This window comes from Bufo bufo, chromosome 2 (assembly GCF_905171765.1).
Source record: "Bufo bufo chromosome 2, aBufBuf1.1, whole genome shotgun sequence".
Taxonomy (NCBI): domain Eukaryota; kingdom Metazoa; phylum Chordata; class Amphibia; order Anura; family Bufonidae; genus Bufo; species Bufo bufo.
The window spans coordinates 238547330-238562025 of NC_053390.1; positions in this window are offsets into that span (position 1 = coordinate 238547330).

Consider the following 14696-nt stretch of genomic DNA (forward strand, 5'->3'; position numbering starts at 1 on the left):
GCAAAACTAGCTTCATGTCACCCAGCAATAGAACAGAGGATTTTGAGAGATTTAGGCCCCTGTCACCCAGGCACAGCAGGGGTTCATTCACGGCAAAAGGGGGTTCATGTCACCCAGCAATAGAACAGAGGATTTTGAGAGATTTAGGCCCCTGTCACCCAGGCACAGCAGGGGTTCATTCACGGCAAAAGAGGGTTCTTGTCACCCAGCAATAGAACAGAGGATTTTGAGAGATTTAGGCCCCTGTCACCCAGGCACAGCAGGGGTTCATTCATGGCAAAACTAGCTTCATGTCACCCAGCAATAGAACAGAGGATTTTGAGAGATTTAGGCCCCTGTCACCCAGGCACAGCAGGTGTTCATTCACGGCAAAAGAGGGTTCTTGACACCCAGCAATAGAACAGAGGATTTTGAGAGATTTAGGCCCCTGTCACCCAGGCACAGCAGGGGTTCATTCACGGCAAAAGGGGGTTCTTGTCACCCAGCAATAGAACAGAAGATTTTTAGAGATTTAGGCCCATGTCACCCAGGCACAGCAGGGGTTCATTCACGGCAAAAGGGGTTCATGTCACCCAGCAATAGAACAGAGGATTTTGAGAGATTTAGGCCCCTGTCACCCAGGCACAGCAGGGGTTCATTCACGGCAAAACTAGCTTCATGTCACCCAGCAATAGAACAGAGGATTTTGAGAGATTTAGGCCCCTGTCACCCAGGCACAGCAGGTGTTCATTCACGGCAAAACTAGCTTCATGTCACCCAGCAATAGAACAGAGGATTTTGAGAGATTTAGGCCCCTATCACCCAGGCACAGCAGGGGTTCATTCACGGCAAAAGGGGGTTCTTGTCACCCAGCAATAGAACAGAGGATTTTGAGAGATTTAGGCCCCTGTCACCCAGGCACAGCAGGGGTTCATTCACGGCAAAACTAGCTTCATGTCACCCAGCAATAGAACAATAAGTAACAGACGTTTTCACAAAATTTTGTTCCCTGTAGGCAATACAGAGCAGGGGTTCATTCACGGCAAAAGGGGGTTCATGTCACCCAGCAATAGAACAGAGGATTTTGAGAGATTTAGGCCCCTGTCACCCAGGCACAGCAGGGGTTCATTCATGGCAAAAGGTGGTTCACGTCACCCAGCAATAGAACAGAGGATTTTGAGAGATTTTGGCCCCTGTCACCCAGGCACAGCAGCGGTTCATTCACGGCAAAAGGGGGTTCATGTCACCCAGCAATAGAACAGAGGATTTTGAGAGATTTAGGCCCCTGTCACCCAGGCACAGCAGGGGTTCATTCACGGCAAATGGGGGTTCATGTCACCCAGCAATAGAAAAAAGGATTTTGAGAGATTTAGGCCCCTGTCAACCAGGCACAGCAGGGGTTCATTTACGGCAAAATGGGGTTCATGTCACCCAGCAATAGAACAGAGGATTTTGAGAGATTTAGGCCCCTGTCAAACAGGCAAAGCAGGGGTTCATTCACGGCAAGAGGTGATTCATGTCACCCAGCAATATAACAGAGGATTTTGAGAGATTTAGGCCCCTGTCACCCAGGAACAGCAGGGGTTCATTCACGGCAAAAGGGGGTTCTTGTCACCCAGCAATAGAACAGAGGATTTTGAGAGATTTAGGCCCGTGTCACCCAGGCACAGCAGGGGTTCATTCACGGCAAAAGGGGGTTCTTGTCACCTAGCAATAGAACAGAGGATTTTGAGAGATTTAGGCCCCTGTCACCCAGGCACAGCAGGGGTTCATTCACGGCAAAACTAGCTTCATGTCACCCAGCAATAGAACAGAGGATTTTGAGAGATTTAGGCCCCTGTCACCCAGGCACAGCAGGGGTTCATTCACGGCAAAAGAGGGTTCTTGTCACCCAGCAATAGAACAGAGGATTTTGAGAGATTTAGGCCCCTGTCACCCAGGCACAGCAGGAGTTCATTCACGGCAAAAGGGGGTTCATGTCACCCAGCAATAGAACAGAGTGTAGTGTACGGGGACTGTAATACCCGTCACTACCAAAGGTGTCACTTGGTGTGCTGTCGTCCCCCCTTACTTATGGGGAAGTTGGTATATGTCAGTTTTATAAAATGTCATGTAATGTAATGCATGTATTTCCCTGTTACTATGAAACTTGCAAGTACAGGCCTGCTAGGGGTGTCATTCCAGCTTCTGGTCACTAGAGGGAGCTAGTGAGCCCTAGTTTATATAAGGCCCAGACAGGGAAGCAAAAGGCAGTCTAGACCACAGTTCAGAAGTTTCTAGAGTCTGAGGAAGTTGAGAGGGCCAGAGGCATAGCGCAGAAAAGCAAGAGGTATTCAAAATAACAGAGGAGGTACTTTATAAAGAGAAAACCAAGGATATACGCCAGAATTAAGGTAATGGGCCTTGGAGAAGATTTTCTATGTCCCAGGATCAGTCAGAAATAGAGTGCAAGCTCCTGTACTGCAAGTCCTGTGTTTCACACTCTGAATTCACCTTGCTCAAATCTGTATTGCCTGCATCGACCGTATTGAAAAATCAACTGTATGCAAAGGAACTGCGCTTCCGTAAATGTCTCTATATGAAAACTACTAAAGTTGGAGTTCTGATTTAACATCACGTGGTTCCTCATTTATTCCTGCTATCCGCAAACGGCGTGCCACCGTTTAATTGGCACTGGCGTCACGAACTTTCTATCATCACCTGCCCTTGCAGAGAGTCAGCCGTACCAGGTTAGTGTCTATTGCACTACATCACCCAGAAACACCTATTACACACAACTTGAGTACGCTGCACCTCTCTTTTGGCGTCACGAACAGGATACGCACGCTTTCTAGTGCAAGAAGCGTGAACTTTGTGCCTTATACAGTTGCCCTGTGACCAAAGTGACAAATTTCCTGTTTATTTAAAGTGGACTTTGTGGACTGAAAATCATACCCAAAGTGTACCTAAAATCTCCAAAAAGCGCTGTGCAGTGTTGCGCTACCCAGAGGAAGAAAATCGCCACATTGGAGTGTGGTTTTGTGGACTTTTTACAATCCTGCTTGCTGTCAGTGAATGGACAGCGTTTTGCTAAAGATGGCCACCGGCTGCCTGGAGTGAAGTTTCCCGCGCCGCTGAGGACCTTCGTGGGCGGATCCCTGCAAAGACACAGAGAGTCCCGCCCCTCTTCATCATCGCACCGCCGCGGCCCTGCTTCTTCTACGTCATCGGGTGCTCAGGACGTCCGGGATCTCGTGAGACTTGGCCTGCGCAAGCCCGACGATACCGGTAAGCACTTGTAACCGGAGGGAAGGGGAGTGTTCCGGCCCCTTTAGTCGCCAGCGGCCACCTCTCAATAAACTACCATGTCAGAGCCAGGAGTGCCTGAGCAGCCGGCCCCGGGAGAGTTTGCGGCTCCTAATCATCCTACAGCCCCCAGCATGATGCCCTTTACCATGCCTTATTATTTCGGGGCCCCATGGTTCCCTCGCTACAGGGGGGAGACCCATACTTTAAGGGACTTTAAAGAAAAGTTGCTGGCACTATTCCGATTGTACCCTATAAATGCCTCAGAGATAAAGATGCACTTCTTTGGCAAGAAACAGAAGTCCGGTGAGTCCCTCCGTGACTATGCCCTATCACTTCAGGAGGCTTTAGGGGCTGTAATTCAGATAGATCCCAAAGAGGCTGATAACCGGGACCAGACCCTAAGGGAACAATTTATAACCGGGGTGTCTAGTGAGCAAACAAGGACCCAATTAAAGATGCTGTCCGCCCAGCACCCTAACAGTGCCTTTCTGGACTTTAAAGAACTGGCTATAAAAATTCTGGGGTCAGCAGTATCTACGGAGTTAAACACCCCAACTGAGTCATCAGCCTGCAGGCCAAAACCGCTTATCACTAACCAAGCTCAGGCCGGTCAAGCTGTTCAAGCTTCAGCTACCGATACTATCGCAATGCTGACAGAGCAAGTAAATCACCTCACCAAAAGTCTAGAGAGAGTGTGCAGGAAGATAGAGGAATGGGAAAAACCCATAATGTCAGAGGAAGAGTTCCTGTCACCTCCTAGGCCGTTCCCACCTCCTTACCAAGAGACTCACCCCAGGGATCCTGGGAGGTGCAATAAAGGCCGTAAGCGGCCCGTGTGTACATACTGCAAAAAGCTGGGACACACAGAATCCACGTGCTGGCAGTTAAACGGGCAACCCCTGAGGCTGAGGACCACCCCTCGGGAGGTAGAACACTAGGTCCAGAGGATCCAAATGGGATGCCACGGTATGTAGGATCCCATCCTAAAATCAATATAGAGATCAACGGGGTCCCCTTTGAAGCCCTATTAGATACTGGGTCTCAAGTCACTACTATTCAGCTGCCTGCATTTGAAAAGTTCTGGGACACCAACCAGTTGACCCAGCCGCCTGAATCCTGGGTGGAGATTATCGCCAGCAATGGCAAACCAGTAAAGATTCACGGATACTGGGAACCCACCCTGCAGGTGGGAGAAGTAACCTTACCACAACAGGGGGTGATAGTAGTGCAGGCCGGCGACAGAGGAGGACATCCTGTCATTCTAGGCACCAATGTCTTCAAAAACTGTTATTCGGAAATACTGGCCGTATTACACCAGACTTTACCCACTGCTTCCTCTGCAACCAAGAGGGTGATTCAGAAGACTATTACTGTGTTAAGTGCCCAGCAGAGGTTTACTAATGGGAAAGGAGAAATTTGTACTGCCAAGATTCGTGATATTAAGCCTGTGACTTTGCCTCCTAATTCTCAAACTCTCTTATGGTGTCGTGCTGTCCTGGGAGTCCAAGGCCGAGATTATCCAGCCCTGGTGGAACCAATCCAGATGGAGAACTACCCTTATGTGAGAGCTGCCAAGTGCCTGGTGAACGTCTCCCAAGGTAAAGTACCTGTCCGTCTGATTAACCTGAGTGATCATCCTGTTGCGCTTACTAAGCATTACCCTGTTGCTCAGCTGTCCCAGGTGTCCTTCCAAGACATCATTCGTCTTCCAGTGACAGAAAAGCTGCCAGCTGCAGTCAGCGGACGTTCGCCGGTGACCCAGCCACAAGTGCCCTGGTGGGAAGAGCTCCATGTAGGGGACGAGACTACCCCCCAACATCAACAAGAAGGGATTCTTCAGCTTGTCAAGGAGCACCACCAGGCCTTCAGTAAGCATGCCACTGATTATGGAGAGGTGAGTGCCATACAACACACCATACCTACTGGCTCTCATCCTCCTATCAAGGAGAGATACAGACCTTTACCGCCTACTTCATATCAGACTGTAAAGGAAATGATCCAAGAGATGAAAGACTCTAATGTAATCCGGGACAGCCGTAGTCCGTGGGCTGCACCCCTGGTCCTTGTAAAGAAGAAGGACGGTGGTATCCGTTTCTGTGTGGATTATAGGAAAATTAATCAAATAACCCACAAAGATGCATACCCACTGCCCCGCATTGAGGAGTCACTAACTGCTCTGGGCTCCTCTGCCTATTTCTCCACATTGGACTTGACCAGTGGCTACTGGCAAGTACCCATGGCTCCTGCAGATAGGGAAAAGACTGCTTTCACTACTCCCATGGGCCTGTTCGAATTCAATTGTATGCCGTTCGGGCTATGTAATGCCCCAGGAACTTTCCAGAGACTAATGGAGCGGTGTTTGGGTCACAAAAACTTCGAAACAGTGCTGCTGTATCTAGATGATGTCATTGTGTACTCAAAAACATATGAAGACCATCTGAAACATTTGGCAGAAGTATTTGAAATCCTTATCAAATATGGCTTGAAAGTAAAGCCATCCAAGTGTCACCTGCTCAAACCTGCAGTAAGATACCTGGGGCATGTGGTAAGCGGAGAGGGAGTGCAACCTGACCCTGATAAATTAGCAGCTGTCCGTAATTGGCCGGTTCCTACTACCGTCAAAGAGGTGAGGAGTTTCCTTGGTTTTGCCGGCTACTATAGACGTTTTATCCCCCATTTTGCTCAAATAGCTGATCCTATCCAGGAACTCTTGAGGGGGCAACCCAAAAAGAGTCCTAGAACTCCTGTGCCCATTGAGTGGAATGAGGAAAGAGAGATAGCGTTCCAATTGCTAAAAAAGAAACTGACCGAGCCTCCTGTGTTAGGTTATCCAGATTATAGCAAGCCTTTCCATCTGTATACCGATGCTAGCAAGCGAGGCCTGGGAGCTGTGTTAGCCCAAATCCAAGAGGGAAAAGAGAGAGTGATAGCATATGCAAGCCGCTCCCTGAAAGGAGCTGAGAAAAATGACCAGAATTATAGTTCCTTTAAACTAGAGTTCCTGACATTAGTGTGGGCGGTGACAGAAAAATTCAAGGATTATCTAGCCGCCACCCCATTCATTGCATTCACTGACAATAACCCTCTGGCACATCTAAATACAGCTAAATTGGGGGCCTTGGAGCAGAGATGGGCCTCTCGCCTTGCCAACTATAATTTCTCTGTAAAGTATCGTGCTGGACGTACTAATGATAATGCTGATGCTTTATCCAGGCTTCCCACAGAGACAGCTCCTGATGATGTGCGAGATGCTTGGGAAGATGTAGAGATGCCGGCTTTCTATAACAAATTTGCTCAACAGGATCAGGCTCGAGCTATCAATAACAGAGCTGCAGTTCCTTCACCCTCCAGTAGGCCTGATCCTAAAGAAGAAAGGTGGGTGAAACTACAGTCTGAAAGTAGAGTGCTGGGTGAGTTGTTGGACTTCATTACTAGTGGCAGAGCCCCTGAGAGGATTCGGCGTAAGAGTGCAGATCCTGAGCTCATCAAACTGTGGAGACAGCGCCATCAACTCTTCATACAAAAGGGCCTATTGCTACGGAGAAGCCTAGACCCAGTGTCCAACGAAAGAGTACACCAGATTCTCATACCCCGACGAGATGCAGGTATGGTGTTGGAGATGTACCACAATCAATCCGGTCACTTTGGGGTCCAAAAGACTGAGGCTACTATCCGCCAGCGGTTTTACTGGGTGGGCATGAGAGAAGACATGGAGAAGTGGTGTCGAGAGTGTGTAGCCTGTGCCTTGAAACGAAGTGAGCACCATGATCAGAGGGCACCACTGAGACCCATTGTAAGTACCCGTCCTCTTGAACTTGTCGCCATCGACCATGTAAAACTGGAGCCTAGTCGCTCAGGGTATGCTTATGCCATGACTATTATTGACCATTTCACAAAGTTTGTTGTAGCAGTGCCTGTGAGAGACCAGACAGCCAAGACTACAGCCGAAATGTTCTGGAAGCACTTCCTCCTGCCCTATGGATGTCCAGAAAAGATCCTCACCGACCAAGGACCTGCTTTTGAGTCCCATCTGTTCCATGAACTGTGCCGCTTACACAACTGTAAGAAGATCCGGACAACGGCCTACCATCCTCAAGGTAACGGATTATGTGAAAAAATGAATCAGACCTTGATAGAGATGCTGAGGGCCGTGCCTCCTGAAAACAGAGGAGATTGGCCCAGTCTGTTGCCACAGCTCATGTTCACATACAATCATACCATACATTGTTCCACCGGGTATACCCCTTTTTACTTGATGTTTGGGCGCCAAGGGACATTGCCTGCTGATTATTCATTGGACATACACGTACCTGATTGCATTAACCCATTACCTAACACCGACTGGGTTGCTGAGCACCAAAGGCGATTGGATGCAGCCAAAGCCATTGTTCAGGAACGTATGGACTTTGCTAGAGACCGACAGCAGAGAGACTATGATCAGGCAGCCCATGCCGAACCCTTGACCATAGGGGCCGTGGTATTGTTAAAGAATAACCGCTGTACCAGTAAATTGGACAGTAAATGGGAGCGAAGTCCTTATGTTGTCACTGCAATCCCAAATGTTGGAACTCACACTTATGAGATCACCCGGGAAGACAAGGGATCCCAAATTGTACACCGAAACCGGTTGAAGCTCTGCCTGACACCAGAACCTAGTGCCGAGAGTTCTGGATCTGAATATCCTGTGTCAGAGTCAGCAATACAGCCCGAGGATCCTATGCAGGCTGTTAGTAATCTGAGGTATGACGCTGATCCCATGCATTGGCTTCTGACACCTTGGTTGAACTTGCTGGTGCCTGCTCCGGCACCTACTGTAGCTTCACCTCCAGAAGAGCCGGTTCAAGATGCCCCGGATCCAGTTCCCCCTCTAGTGGATGTTGTTCCTGTTGTTCCTGTTGTTCCTGTTGTTCCTGACCAAGGTCTCACTGATGGAGACCCTCCTGTTGCTCCTCTCTCTTCTACCTCGTTGCTAAGGGAAGAGGAGACCCCTGTGTTGAGAAGGTCTACCCGGATGACCAGGGGACGCCCGCCAGTCCGTTTAGGAGACTTTGATTATTCTGGTGGTGTCTCCTCCCAAACAGTTGCCACGGGCAATACCTTACTTGACATTTGTGCGCAAGAATGGACTCCTCCACGTGAGCCCTTGCCTGTGATACACCCACAGGAAACTCCTGGGTAGTTCCGTTGTTATACTGTTTTATCCATTTTACTGTTCTATTATGGACTTCTTCATTGTCATGGACTATCCTGGTTATAATGTTACGCTGTGCCAGGTCAGCGCCCCCGTTCCATTCACTATCCTGAGAGAAGAGAACGACGCCCCTTGTCACTATCCTTCACCTTTGCCAATTGGACCTGATATGAATGTAAATGCAGATGAATTACATGTATGTATGCCTGCATGTCTCTATTTTTATGTTTCAGGTAGAGATTCCAGTTGGACGAGCCCTGATGGAGTACGAGGTCGTACTCAGCTTAAAGCAGTGGGGTATGTAGTGTACGGGGACTGTAATACCCGTCACTACCAAAGGTGTCACTTGGTGTGCTGTCGTCCCCCCTTACTTATGGGGAAGTTGGTATATGTCAGTTTTATAAAATGTCATGTAATGTAATGCATGTATTTCCCTGTTACTATGAAACTTGCAAGTACAGGCCTGCTAGGGGTGTCATTCCAGCTTCTGGTCACTAGAGGGAGCTAGAGAGCCCTAGTTTATATAAGGCCCAGACAGGGAAGCAAAAGGCAGTCTAGACCACAGTTCAGAAGTTTTTAGAGTCTGAGGAAGTTGAGAGGGCCAGAGGCAAAGCGCAGAAAAGCAAGAGGTACTCAAAATAACAGAGGAGGTACTTTATAAAGAGAAAACCAAGGATATACGCCAGAATTAAGGTAATGGGCCTTGGAGAAGATTTTCTATGTCCCAGGATCAGTCAGAAATAGAGTGCAAGCTCCTGTACTGCAAGTCCTGTGTTTCACACTCTGAATTCACCTTGCTCAAATCTGTATTGCCTGCATCGACCGTATTGAAAAATCAACTGTATGCAAAGGAACTGCGCTTCCGTAAATGTCTCTATATGAAAACTACTAAAGTTGGAGTTCTGATTTAACATCACGTGGTTCCTCATTTATTCCTGCTATCCGCAAACGGCGTGCCACCGTTTAATTGGCACTGGCATCACAAACTTTCTATCATCACCTGCCCTTGCAGAGAGTCAGCCGTACCAGGTTAGTGTCTATTGCACTACATCACCCAGAAACACCTATTACACACAACTTGAGTACGCTGCACCTCGATTTTGAGAGATTTAGGCCCCTGTCACCCAGGCACAGCAGGGGTTCATTCACGGCAAAAGGGGGTTCTTGTCACCCAGCAATAGAACAGAGGATTTTGAGAGATTTAGGCCCCTGTCACCCAGGAACAGCAGGGGTTCATTCACGGCAAAAGGGGGTTCTTGTCACCCAGCAATAGAACAGAGGATTTTGAGAGATTTAGGCCCCTGTCACCCAGGCACAGCAGGGGTTCATTCACGGCAAAAAGGGGGTTCATGTCACCCAGCAATAGAACAGAGGATTTTGAGAGATTTAGGCCCCTGTCACCCAGGCACAGCAGGAGTTCATTCACGGCAAAAGGGGGTTCATGTCACCCAGCAATAGAACAGAGGATTTTGAGAGATTTAGGCCCCTGTCACCCAGGCACAGCAGGAGTTCATTCACGGCAAAAGTGTAGTGTACGGGGATTGTAATACCCGTCACTACCAAAGGTCACTTGGTGTGCTGTCGTCCCTCCTTATTTATGGGGAAGTTGGTATATGTCATCTTTATAAAATGTCATGTAATGTAATGCTATGTATTTCCCTGTCACTGTGAAACTTGCATGTACAGGCCTGCTAGGGGTGTCATTCCAGCTCTTAGTCACTAGAGGGAGCTAGGGAGCCCTAGTTTATATAAGGTCCAGTCAGGGAAGGAAAAGTCAGTCTAGCCCAGAGTCTAGTCTAAGAGCCTGTCTAAAGCTGCAGCCTGTAGTCTGAAGCTGGAGCTTAGACTATGTCAGAGACCAGTCCAGGCCTCAAGCCTGCGGACCAGGAGAGGGTGTTGCAGTCCCTGTAACCGGGTTCCAAATCCAAGGAGAAGGTTCCCCTCCTGAATATATATATGCAGAAGCAGGAAGACCACTGTTCAGAAGTTTCTAGAATCTGAGGAAGCTGAGAGAGAGACAGAGGCAAAGCGCAGAAAAGCAAGAGGTACTCAAGAAAACAGAGGAGGTACTTTATAAAGAGAAAACCAAGGATATACGCCGGAGTTAAGGTATTGGGCCTTGGAGAAGATTTTCTATGTCCCAGGATCAGTCAGAAATAGAGTGCAAGCTCCTGTACTGCAAGTCCTGTGTTTCACACTCTGAATTCACCTTGCTTAATCTGTATTGCCTACATCGACCGTATTGCAAAATCAACTGTATGCAAAGGAACTGTGCTTCCGTAAATGTCTCTATATGAAAACTACTAAAGTTGGAGTTCTGTGTTAACATCACGTGGTTCCTCATTTATTCCTGCTATCAGCAAACGGTGTGCCACCGTTTAATTGGCACTGGCGTCACGAACTTTCTATCATCACCTGCCCTTGCAGAGAGTCAGCCGTACCAGGTTAGTGTCTATTGCACTACATCACCCAGAAACACTTCTAAACACAACTTGAGTACGCTGCAAAAGGGGGTTCTTGTCACCCAGCAATAGAACAGAGGATTTTGAGAGATTTAGTCCCCTGTCACTCAGGAACAGCAGGGGATCATTCACGGCAAAAGGGGGTTCTTGTCACCCAGCAATAGAACAGAGGATTTTGAGAGATTTAGGCCCCTGTCACCCAGGCACAGCAGGGGTTCATTCACGGCAAAACTAGCTTCATGTCACCCAGCAATAGAACAGAGGATTTTGAGAGATTTAGGCCCCTGTCACCCAGGCACAGCAGGGGTTCATTCACGGCAAAAAGGGGGTTCATGTCACCCAGCAATAGAACAGAGGATTTTGAGAGATTTAGGCCCCTGTCATTCAAGCACAGCAGGTGTTCATTCACGGCAAAAGAGGGTTCTTGTCACCCAGCAATAGAACAGAGGATTTTGAGAGATTTAGTCCCCTGTCACTCAGGAACAGCAGGGGTTCATTCACGGCAAAAGGGGGTTCTTGTCACCCAGCAATAGAACAGAGGATTTTGAGAGATTTAGGCCCCTGTCACCCAGGCACAGCAGGGGTTCATTCACGGCAAAACTAGCTTCATGTCACCCAGCAATAGAACAGAGGATTTTGAGAGATTTAGGCCCCTGTCACCCAGGCACAGCAGGGGTTCATTCACGGCAAAAAGGGGGTTCATGTCACCCAGCAATAGAACAGAGGATTTTGAGAGATTTAGGCCCCTGTCATTCAAGCACAGCAGGTGTTCATTCACGGCAAAAGAGGGTTCTTGTCACCCAGCAATAGAACAGAGGATTTTGAGAGATTTAGGCCCCTGTCACCCAGGCACAGCAGGGGTTTATTCACGGCAAAAGGGGGTTCTTGTCACCCAGCAATAGAACAGAAGATTTTTAGAGATTTAGGCCCATGTCACCCACGCACAGCAGGGGTTCATTCACGGCAAAAGGGGTTCATGTCACCCAGCAATAGAACAGAGGATTTTGAGAGATTTAGGCCCCTGTCACCCAGGCACAGAAGGTGTTCATTCACGGCAAAAGAGGGTTCTTGTCACCCAGCAATAGAACAGAGGATTTTGAGAGATTTAGGCCCCTGTCACCCAGGAACAGCAGGTGTTCATTCACGGCAAAAGGGGGTTCTTGTCACCCAGCAATAGAACAGAGGATTTTGAGAGATTTAGGCCCCTGTCACCCAGGCACAGCAGATGTTCATTCACGCAAAAGAGGGTTCTTGTCACCCAGCAATAGAACAGAGGATTTTGAGAGATTTAGGCCCCTGTCACCCAGGCACAGCAGGAGTTCATTCACGGCAAAAAGGGGGTTCATGTCACCCAGCAATAGAACAGAGGATTTTGAGAGATTTAGGCCCCTGTCATTCAAGCACAGCAGGTGTTCATTCACGGCAAAAGAGGGTTCTTGTCACCCAGCAATAGAACAGAGGATTTTGAGAGATTTAGGCCCCTGTCACCCAGGCACAGCAGGGGTTCATTCACGGCAAAAGGGGGTTCTTGTCACCCAGCAATAGAACAGAAGATTTTTAGAGATTTAGGCCCATGTCACCCAGGCACAGCAGGGGTTCATTCACGGCAAAAAGGGTTCATGTCACCCAGCAATAGAACAGAGGATTTTGAGAGATTTAGGCCCCTGTCACCCAGGCACAGCAGGGGTTCATTCACGGCAAAAAGAGGGTTCATGTCACCCAGCAATAGAACAGAGGATTTTGAGAGATTTAGGCCCCTGTCACCCAGGCACAGCAGGGGTTCATTCACGGCAAAAGGGGGTCCTTGTCACCCAGCAATAGAACAGAAGATTTTTAGAGATTTAGGCCCATGTCACCCAGGCACAGCAGGGGTTCATTCACGGCAAAAGGGGTTCATGTCACCCAGCAATAGAACAGAGGATTTTGAGAGATTTAGGCCCCTGTCACCCAGGCACAGAAGGTGTTCATTCACGGCAAAAGAGGGTTCTTGTCACCCAGCAATAGAACAGAGGATTTTGAGAGATTTAGGCCCCTGTCACCCAGGCACAGAAGGTGTTCATTCACGGCAAAAGAGGGTTCTTGTCACCCAGCAATAGAACAGAGGATTTTGAGAGATTTAGGCCCCTGTCACCCAGGCACAGCAGGGGTTCATTCACGGCAAAAGGGGGTTCTTGTCACCCAGCAATAGAACAGAGGATTTTGAGAGATTTAGGCCCCTGTCACCCAGGCACAGCAGGGGTTCATTCATGGCAAAAGGTGGTTCACGTCACCCAGCAATAGAACAGAGGATTTTGAGAGATTTTGGCCCCTGTCACCCAGGCACAGCAGCGGTTCATTCATGGAAAAAGGGGGTTCATGTCACCCAGCAATAGAACAGAGGATTTTGAGAGATTTAGGCCCATGTCACCCAGGCACAGCAGGGGTTCATTTATGGCAAAATGGGGTTCATGTCACCCAGCAATAGAACAGAGGATTTTGAGAGATTTAGGCCCCTGTCAAACAGGCAAAGCAGGGGTTCATTCACGGCAAGAGGTGATTCATGTCACCCAGCAATAGAACAGAGGATTTTGAGAGATTTAGGCCCCTGTCACCCAGGCACAGCAGGGGTTCATTTACGGCAAAAGAGGGTTCTTGTCACCCAGCAATAGAACAGAGGATTTTGAGAGATTTAGGCACCTGTCACCCAGGCACAGCAGGAGTTCATTCACGGCAAAAGGGGGTTCATGTCACCCAGCAATAGAACAGAGGATTTTGAGAGATTTAGGCCCCTGTCACCCAGGAACAGCAGGGGTTCATTCACGGCAAAAGGGGGTTCATGTCACCCAGCAATAGAACAGAGGATTTTGAGAGATTTAGGCCCCTGTCACCCAGGCACAGCAGGGGTTCATTCACGGCAAAAAGGGGGTTCATGTCACCCAGCAATAGAACAGAGGATTTTGAGAGATTTAGTCCCCTGTCACTCAGGAACAGCAGGGGTTCATTCACGGCAAAAGGGGGTTCTTGTCACCCAGCAATAGAACAGAGGATTTTGAGAGATTTAGGCCCCTGTCACCCAGGCACAGCAGGGGTTCATTCACGGCAAAACTAGCTTCATGTCACCCAGCAATAGAACAGAGGATTTTGAGAGATTTAGGCCCCTGTCACCCAGGCACAGCAGGGGTTCATTCACGGCAAAAAGGGGGTTCATGTCACCCAGCAATAGAACAGAGGATTTTGAGAGATTTAGGCCCCTGTCATTCAAGCACAGCAGGTGTTCATTCACGGCAAAAGAGGGTTCTTGTCACCCAGCAATAGAACAGAGGATTTTGAGAGATTTAGGCCCCTGTCACCCAGGCACAGCAGGGGTTCATTCACGGCAAAAGGGGGTTCTTGTCACCCAGCAATAGAACAGAAGATTTTTAGAGATTTAGGCCCATGTCACCCAGGCACAGCAGGGGTTCATTCACGGCAAAAGGGGTTCATGTCACCCAGCAATAGAACAGAGGATTTTGAGAGATTTAGGCCCCTGTCACCCAGGCACAGAAGGTGTTCATTCACGGCAAAAGAGGGTTCTTGTCACCCAGCAATAGAACAGAGGATTTTGAGAGATTTAGGCCCCTGTCACCCAGGAACAGCAGGTGTTCATTCACGGCAAAAGGGGGTTCTTGTCACCCAGCAATAGAACAGAGGATTTTGAGAGATTTAGGCCCCTGTCACCCAGGCACAGCAGATGTTCATTCACGCAAAAGAGGGTTCTTGTCACCCAGCAATAGAACAGAGGATTTTGAGAGATTTAG